The 7,502-nt window shown below is 56.2% G+C and overlaps 1 long non-coding RNA gene across 2 annotated transcripts; it reads left to right on the top strand.

Moving 5' to 3' along the window:
* Positions 1-1,317: 1,317 nt before the first annotated feature.
* On the top strand, positions 1,318-5,299 carry LOC144281211 (uncharacterized). Of its 2 annotated transcripts, none has more exons than XR_013349719.1 (3): positions 1,318-1,491; positions 2,640-2,852; positions 4,144-5,299. It is a non-coding gene; the product is annotated as an uncharacterized LOC144281211 (long non-coding RNA). The 2 variants fall into 2 exon arrangements; XR_013349718.1 differs by having other exon boundaries at positions 1,320-1,491; positions 4,527-5,299.
* Positions 5,300-7,502: the final 2,203 nt, after the last annotated feature.

Below are 7,502 nucleotides of genomic sequence, written 5' to 3'. Positions count from 1 at the left end.
CCCTGGGCCAAAGGCAGGTGCTAAACCGCTGAGCCACCCGGGATCCCCAAGCGGGCCTGGGTTTTCATTGTAAAACCAAGGATGGGAGCCTGAAAGAGGGACTGGAAGCTGGCTGGTGAGGGCTGTGTACACTTTGTTCAAAAGATGGAGATGACCTGCGGTCACCGTGGGCCCCGCCCCCGTCCCCAGGGACCCGAGGGCCTTCTGGAAGACAGCGGTTCACTGTTCATCTCTCTTGGCCAGTGCGCCCCGAGGGGGTGCCCCGGAAGGCCAGGAGCACCGGAGCCAGGGCCTGCCCGGCTCCCTGCTGCAGCGGCCCCCACGCACCCCACGCACCCCCTCGGCCCCTCAAGTCCCCGCCTGTCCCCTTAGGCTCCTCGGGCCTCTGGACACAACCTCCCTCTGCTTCCTGCGGGCCGCCGGCGGCCTCTTGCAGCTCCCCGGCGCCCGGCTGCGGCGGAACCTTCCGGGCCTCCCTTCACGGTAGCTTCGAGGAGGAACCACACGGGCTTGGGTCCGTTCGGAAAGGCATTCTTCTGGGTTCCCGGGACCTCCGGCTCCGTGGGGCCGTCCCAGCGGCCCCTCCCCGAGGATCGGATCGGGGGATTTGCTTCCAGATGCCTTTTGCTAATTAGAAACCCCCTTTCGCTCTCCCGTTATATAAGACTCCGAGGCACCACGTGAGCCTCTGCAAAGCTGGCTAGGTTTTAAAAACGTATTTTTAGCCAGAATCAAATGGTGCGATTTTTGCTCGAGCTCTGCGGCAGCGACGCTGGGACCCCCCGGCCCTCCCTTCTCGCCCTCTGCTTCCTCCTCCTTGGCCTTGGCCTGGGGGGGACCCTGCGCCCCTGCTTCCCCCTCGCTGTCCTGCTGCTCCTCTGGCTGGGAGGCCTGGGGCCCGTGTGCGCGTGCCTGTGCCCTGCGTGCGCGCGTACCTGTGGCCGTGCGCGCGCCTGTGCCCTGCGTGTGCGGGCACCTGTGCCGGTGCGTGTGCGCGCGCCTGAGGCCGTGCCTGTGCCCTGCGTGTGCGGGCACCTGTGCCGGTACATGTGCGCGCGCCTGTGCCGGTGCGTGTGCGCGTGCCTGTGCCCTGCGTGTGCGCGCGTCCGTGCCGGTGCGTGTGCCCGCGCCTGTGGCCGTGCGCGCGGCCGCGGAGGTGTAGGGCGGCGGGGCGGGAGCGAGGGCCCCGCGCTCGGCCGCGCCGCGCCTCCGGCTGCTCATTGTTCAGCCCCGTCTCCATGGCGACGGGAGCAGCTGCTCGCTCGGGCCGCTCGGCGGTGGCGGTGCGGGGCCGCCCGCCCGGCTGTCTGCCCGCCCGCCCGCCCGCCCGGCCTGCCCAGCCGTGGGAGCTGCCAGCTCGCTCCTCGCCCTCCCGCTGCCCGCAGGCCCTGCCAGGCTGGGCGCAAGAAAGCGTGTTTACTAACACCATCCGCACGGCTCCCTGGGCACCGCGGCTCTGCCCAGAAGATGTCAGGCCCCGGGCACCGGGAGGTGGGCCTGGAGCCAGGCTGTCTGCAGCCGGAGGGGGCGGGGGGGGCCTGGCCGGCTGCTGCCCTGGGCTCCTGGGCTCCTGGGCTCCTGGGCTCCTGGGCTCCGGCCTCCGGCGCAGCCGCCGCCCTGGGGGCTCGGAGGCCCCAGGGAGGCCCGGCTCAGGTTTTCCCTGCCCTTGCTGTGGGACGCCTTCCCAGAACGCCTCGACGCCCGGGCCTTCCCTGGCAGTTCTGCCCTGGAGGCCCCGTGGCCGCCCTGACCCGTGGAGCCGTTCACACCCGAAGCAGGCGTGGCCGTAAAGAGAACGGGGAGCTGGGGGGGGGGGGGCGCGGGAGACCTCCTGGCGAGGTGGTCGCCTCGTGCAGACCGAGAAGGTGAGGACGGGTGGGGAGGCGGTGAGGGGAAGGGGTTCACGTCTCGGAGTGAATCACAGGCAGGGCAAAGACCTCCTCCCCGCACCACGCTGCCCGGGAGGCCCAACCCTTTGGGCTTGGCCTTGGCCGGAGTTCCTGAAGCCTTGAGACCTTTCTGCCCCTCATCACCCTCCCCTGTCTGCCCCCTGTCCCTCTTCCCCCCTTTCTGGTCTCTCCAACCTCACGTTCTCCCTCTCACCCCCTGCTTCTGCTTGTCTGGGGAGGCCAGGGCTGTGCGTACATGTGTGGGTGCGTGTGCATGTGTGTCTTGCCTTTCAGCATCGAAGGGTGTTTCTCTTCCGAATCTCCCCCATCGGCGTCCAGCCCCCCGGGGTGGGGCCGCTGATTGACAATCACCAAAGTCGGAGTCTGAAGCATCAGAGCCGAGGGCCACATGCCCTGACCTGCACCTGTTCTTCCCCCCACAAGGCCCCCGGACCCCAGATCTCTCTACCATGTGGGGATTTCTCACACAGTCTGAGAATTCTCTCTCTGTTCTCCTGAGAGCCCACTGCCCACCACCTAACCACATTCCCCCCAGTGGGTGTCATGCTTTCTGACCTCTCACCACTATTTCTTTAGCAATTCTGGGTGAATGCAAACCTGACCCTGTCCTCCATCTGGTACTAGGAATCCAGACATAGGCCAAGGAGAACTCAGGCTTCCCAAGAACACTTTATTATTATTATTATTATTATTATTATTATTATTATTATTATTAATTTATTTTTTTAGAACACTTTGTAGGTACCAGGAATCCAGACATAGGCCAAGGAGGACCCAGGCTTCCCAAGAACACTTTGTCTACACACGGTACAGGTGGCTACCTGGCTGGATTCTGTTCCATGCCTACCCTGAGCGGAGACCTGTCCCTTCAGGCTCTTAAGACACACATTCCACCGCCCCGCCCCCAATGAGCCAAAGACCTGGGTTCCATCCTGCATGCAGGTAAGGAACTGAAGTGAGCATGTCCTCTCAGGTTTTGTGAGCCGAAGCTGGCCTGGGCTGTGGGCCTAGAATTTGCCTGTGTCCTGAGGAAAGGATCTCAGGCCTCAGCTAACAAACGGGGTAAAGGACTTTGGTAAAATTCCAGGTTCCTGCTTGGCTGCCTGCGATCCCTTTGAGGCCAGCCCTACTACAGACCTAGATCTGTTGAGAGGTGCTGGGGGTCTCCACTGTGGGCAGCCCCAGGTAAGGGTGGAGGAGACGAGGAAGGGGTCCAGTCTGTGAGCACCTGGCTACTTTGGGTTGAGCAGTAGTGCTTGTGTGTTAACCACTCACCCAGTAGAGTCTGCTTGGTGCTGGTCCTGGGATGAAACACCTCCCATACAAGCCCTTCATTGACTCCGCACAGAGACCCTATGGGGCCGAAGTGATCTACTCCGTTTTGTAGATCGGAATGTGAGGCTCAGTTTCCATGAGCTGCACAGGGTGATCCAGCTGTGGCCCAGAAAACTCAGCTCCATGTAACCAAAAAACTTCTTTCTCTTTCCCGAATCATCCAACCTCACAGGATTTGAGGGGTGTCTCTTCTAAGCTGTGATCCGCTGGGGAACTCAACAGCATGCCTTAAGTGACTCGGTCCCACAGCCACCTCTTTAGTCAGGCTACCCCATCCCCTTGCTGGAGCCAAGAGCGGCCTCCTGCCTCCAAGCCTCCACATTTGCTTCCCTCAGTCATTTTTTCACGTAATCGCTAGGGGGAGAATCCTAAAATGCACATTGCTCAAAAATATAATCGACTAAAAAATAGAAGAAAGCATGAAAAATAATGGCAACCCGGCATGTTTGAAATGACCCTCACTTATATGAAATCGTATACACAAGTGCATCTAGGTCGCCACAAATTGAGATCCACGGAGAGAGACAGAGACAGAGATTGAGGCCTAGGTCCAGTGCTGTGGACTGGCATCCATGGGTAGTACCCCCATCCCGCCGTGTGTACGTGTGTGTGTGTGTGTGTGTGTGCGTGTGTGTGTGAGAGAGATAAATGTTGAGGTAAAAGAGAAAGCCATGGAAGGATACATTCCAGGTTAACAGCAGTGATCTAGGGTTGGGGGGAGGAATGGAGAGAAAGAGAGACAAAAGGCCGGCTTCTCCTAATTCATTTTTATTTCATTTCACTTGTTACAACACACAAGCACCTACACACACACATTACTTCGGCAACTTAAAGCTAAATACATTTTTAAAAGACCCAAATCTGATTATGTCTCTTGTTACTTAATATCCTTCAATAGCTCCCCATCGCTCCTGGGATATCATCCAAACTTGACATGGTTGGCAAGGCTGTTCATAATCTGCCTCCTGTCTGCCTCTCCCGCCTCATGCCTCCACCATGCCAGGCCACAGCCTGGGCCGCAGCCAAACTGAATTCCACCTGGTGTCTTTGCTTGGCCTCTAGCTTCATATCACCGTTTCCTGTACCTGGAAGCCTCTTTCCCACCCGGGGAAGAGGACTTGGTCCCTCCATCCCCACCCTTCCAGTGCCTTTCACAGAAGGGCATCATGGCCTTGTGTTCACAGAGGGGGCGCTTTCCCGGGCTGTGGAGAGGAGAGAGAGTCAGGGAAGTTGTCTTCCAAGAGACAACAACTCCCTGGGTCTTGTTCTGTTTCTTGCTAGAAGAACTGACTGGCTGGCGGATGGTTGTGGAGGAGACTTCTATGCTGAAATGCATGGGAGGCCAGATCTCCTTCCGGAGGGGCTCAGACTACTGCTCAGACTACAATTGCCCACGACCACTTCTGAGCCCCACAGCTGGACAAACCCAGGGTCAGAACGGGCAGTGTGTCTGGCTCTCAACGCTGGTGACTTTGATAAAAGACAACTGTGGATGTTTGGAAATACCAGGAAATACCAAGACAATTTGAAAGAGGTCCCAAACATCAACTTAAGGAGGAAAGCTTCGTAACCACTTGGGGCCAATGGAGCCAGAAGACAAGAGTCATGGGCATTTTGTCATTTTCTGATTGGAGATTTGAGAAGGCTTCCACAGGAGAAATCATACTCTCCGGGAAGATAGGAGTCCAAGTCTCCTGGTCTTCGGCTGGTGACCTCAGACAAGCCTTGACCTCTCCGAGTGAGCCTCAGTCTCCTCCTCTGTGTAAAGTCTACATAGTCCTTAAAAGCCCTTCCCTGTCTCACATTGTTAGAACCTCTTTTTTGGAACTCAACATTCACCCCCATTGTGGCTGAAACGCCAGAGTCTTGACTGTAAGATTTTCAGTAGAAAAAAGGATTAAATTAAAACAAATAATTTGCACTTGGATACACAACCCCAAATGATCAACAGGATCACACAGCTTGACAGCAACCCATCATTTAGACAAAGATGTGTGAAATCAAGAGACGTTGAAAATAAAAAAATAAAAAAATAAAAAAGAGACGTTGAAAATCATTTCAAAATCCTGTAATTGTTCGGGGCTCAGCTCGCCCAATGCTGTGTGTGTACATTTTAAAGCACTGTTGTTTTTTTTTTTTTCAGAATATATTTTAGTTGTTGTTATTCAAACCGAGCTGGCATCATGTATAGAATTGGAAGTTATTGTAGTCAACGTATAAACTGAAAGAAATCAGCCCAGGGGATGCCGCTTTCATGCTTATTTATGGGAAAATGCTGTTTAACTAACCTCGAAGTAAAAAATCTTTTGAAAAAAAAAATCTTTCTTGTGCCTTGCAAAGGCTTTCCCGTGAAACACAAAAGGAAGAAAATGGTATTTAAAAAAATTTTTTTAAATAAGTTTATGTGCAGAGAATCATTTTCTTCTCATCAGGTATATACTTGAACTTGAAATTATAAAGAGACCACGTTTAGTAAAGTAGCTGTGGGTGGGGGTAAGGAGATGCCTGTCGGTCTGATTCTGGTGCCCAGGAAGACTTTCGCAGGGATCCTTCCAGGAAAGTTCACCAAGGACTTTCCTTTCCTTGGAGGCCGGGGAGCCCCTGAATTCACTCATACTACCGGTTGAGCCACATTCTCAAAAGCCTCTTATACCAACAACCAATTCCAGCAGGTTCTCCCAGCTTCGTGCTAGTAGCAACAAGAGTTTGTGAACTGGAAAGGGGCTTTAGAAGGAGTCTAAGTCTTAATTTATGAATGAGGAAACAGAGGCCCAGAGAAGACAGAGAAATGCTGAAGAAGGAAAAGGCGCAGGGCACTGACGCGGAACATAGGGGGCCGCTCACCTTCGTGCAGTATAGACGGTGATCTCAGGGCTGGACAGGGGCTCCTGACCCTGGAAGACTACCTGGCATCTTCTCCTGGGAGAAGAGAGTCCGGGGTTCTGGTGTCACTGTGTTGTGATGGGGCCCAAGGTTTTCTGTGGAGGTCGTAGGCCAGAAGGGCCTGGAGTACTGGGCCTCCTGTAGGGACTGGAGGGGGTAGAGCCTGGGTGGGAAGGGGCTGGTGTGGGCTAGAGGCACGGGAAGGACCTTGCAGAGCAAGTGCTGGGTGTGAGGGTTGTGCCTCCGCCTTCTGCTTGGTGATCTGGATTTGGCCTGGGCTTGGGCAGGTTAGGGGGTGACTTTCCTCCTGGTTCCCCCAGGAGTCTCACGAGTCCCCTCTGTGGCTCATCTCCTCAGCACTAGATGCTGTGCCACCTCAGCCCTGTCAACTCTCAGATACCATCTTCTTAACATCCTCTTTCCTAAAACCCCAATTCCTGGATGGCAAGGCCGAGAGGCAGGGACGCAAAGTGACATGCATGAGGCTCAGCAGGTGGCTGTGCAGAGCAAGGGTCAGAGCTCGCATCTTCCAACTCCCAGCCCCATGGACCCTGCTGTCTTCTTGCCTTTGACACCACGCCTGTGACTCACAGGTAAAGAAAGACCTGTCGACCCCTCTGAGAAAGCTGTGGGAAAGAACCCTCCCCCCCCGCCCCCCCCCCCCCCCCCGTGCCCACATGGTAAATGATGCTCCGCGGGCCTTGCTAGCAGAAGGATGAGGCCACGGCGGGATCCGAACCGTGGTCGGCGGCTGGTCCCGAGGCCCTCAGCGTGCCCAGGCCTGCACCAGGCCCTCGGAAGATTCAAAGCCGCTTAGGACAAAACACAGGATCTTGAGGATCTTTGGTCCCAGAGACTCATTATTTCTTACAACACCACATCTTGGGAGACAGAAAGAGATGACAGAGGGGCCCGTGGTTTGGCTGTGGGTGACCTGGGTGAGTTACTCAACCCCCGCGGCCCTTGGTTCTTCATCTGGGAATCACAGAGAGGAAGGTGATCCTCAGGGGCTGCCATGGAGAAGATGGGGGTAGACAGCGTGTGCGAGGGGCGAGCACTGGCCAGGCACGTGGTTGTCCCCCCACCTCCCCACCTCCGTCCTCCTCTGCTGCAGTCCGGCCAGGTCTTACTGTCCTGTACGCACCCCCATCTCACGGGGCCCTACTCCTGGTCTCTCCACTTCCCCTGACTCAGGTGCTACACCTGGCCACTGAAGCCGTGGATCCTGCTCAAATGCCCCTGCCCAGGGAGACCCCATGCAACCTATCCTTTCTTTCTAACTACCCCATCCTCCAAAGCATTCCCGTGGTTTAGGGGCCATGCCTTCTGTTGGCTCCACCTTCTTCTGCAGTGAAAAGGAGATGGCCATTTTTT

Source organism: Canis aureus, chromosome 12 (assembly GCF_053574225.1).
Source record: "Canis aureus isolate CA01 chromosome 12, VMU_Caureus_v.1.0, whole genome shotgun sequence".
In the NCBI taxonomy this organism is placed as follows: domain Eukaryota; kingdom Metazoa; phylum Chordata; class Mammalia; order Carnivora; family Canidae; genus Canis; species Canis aureus.
This window is presented reverse-complemented; position numbering and strand designations above follow the sequence as displayed.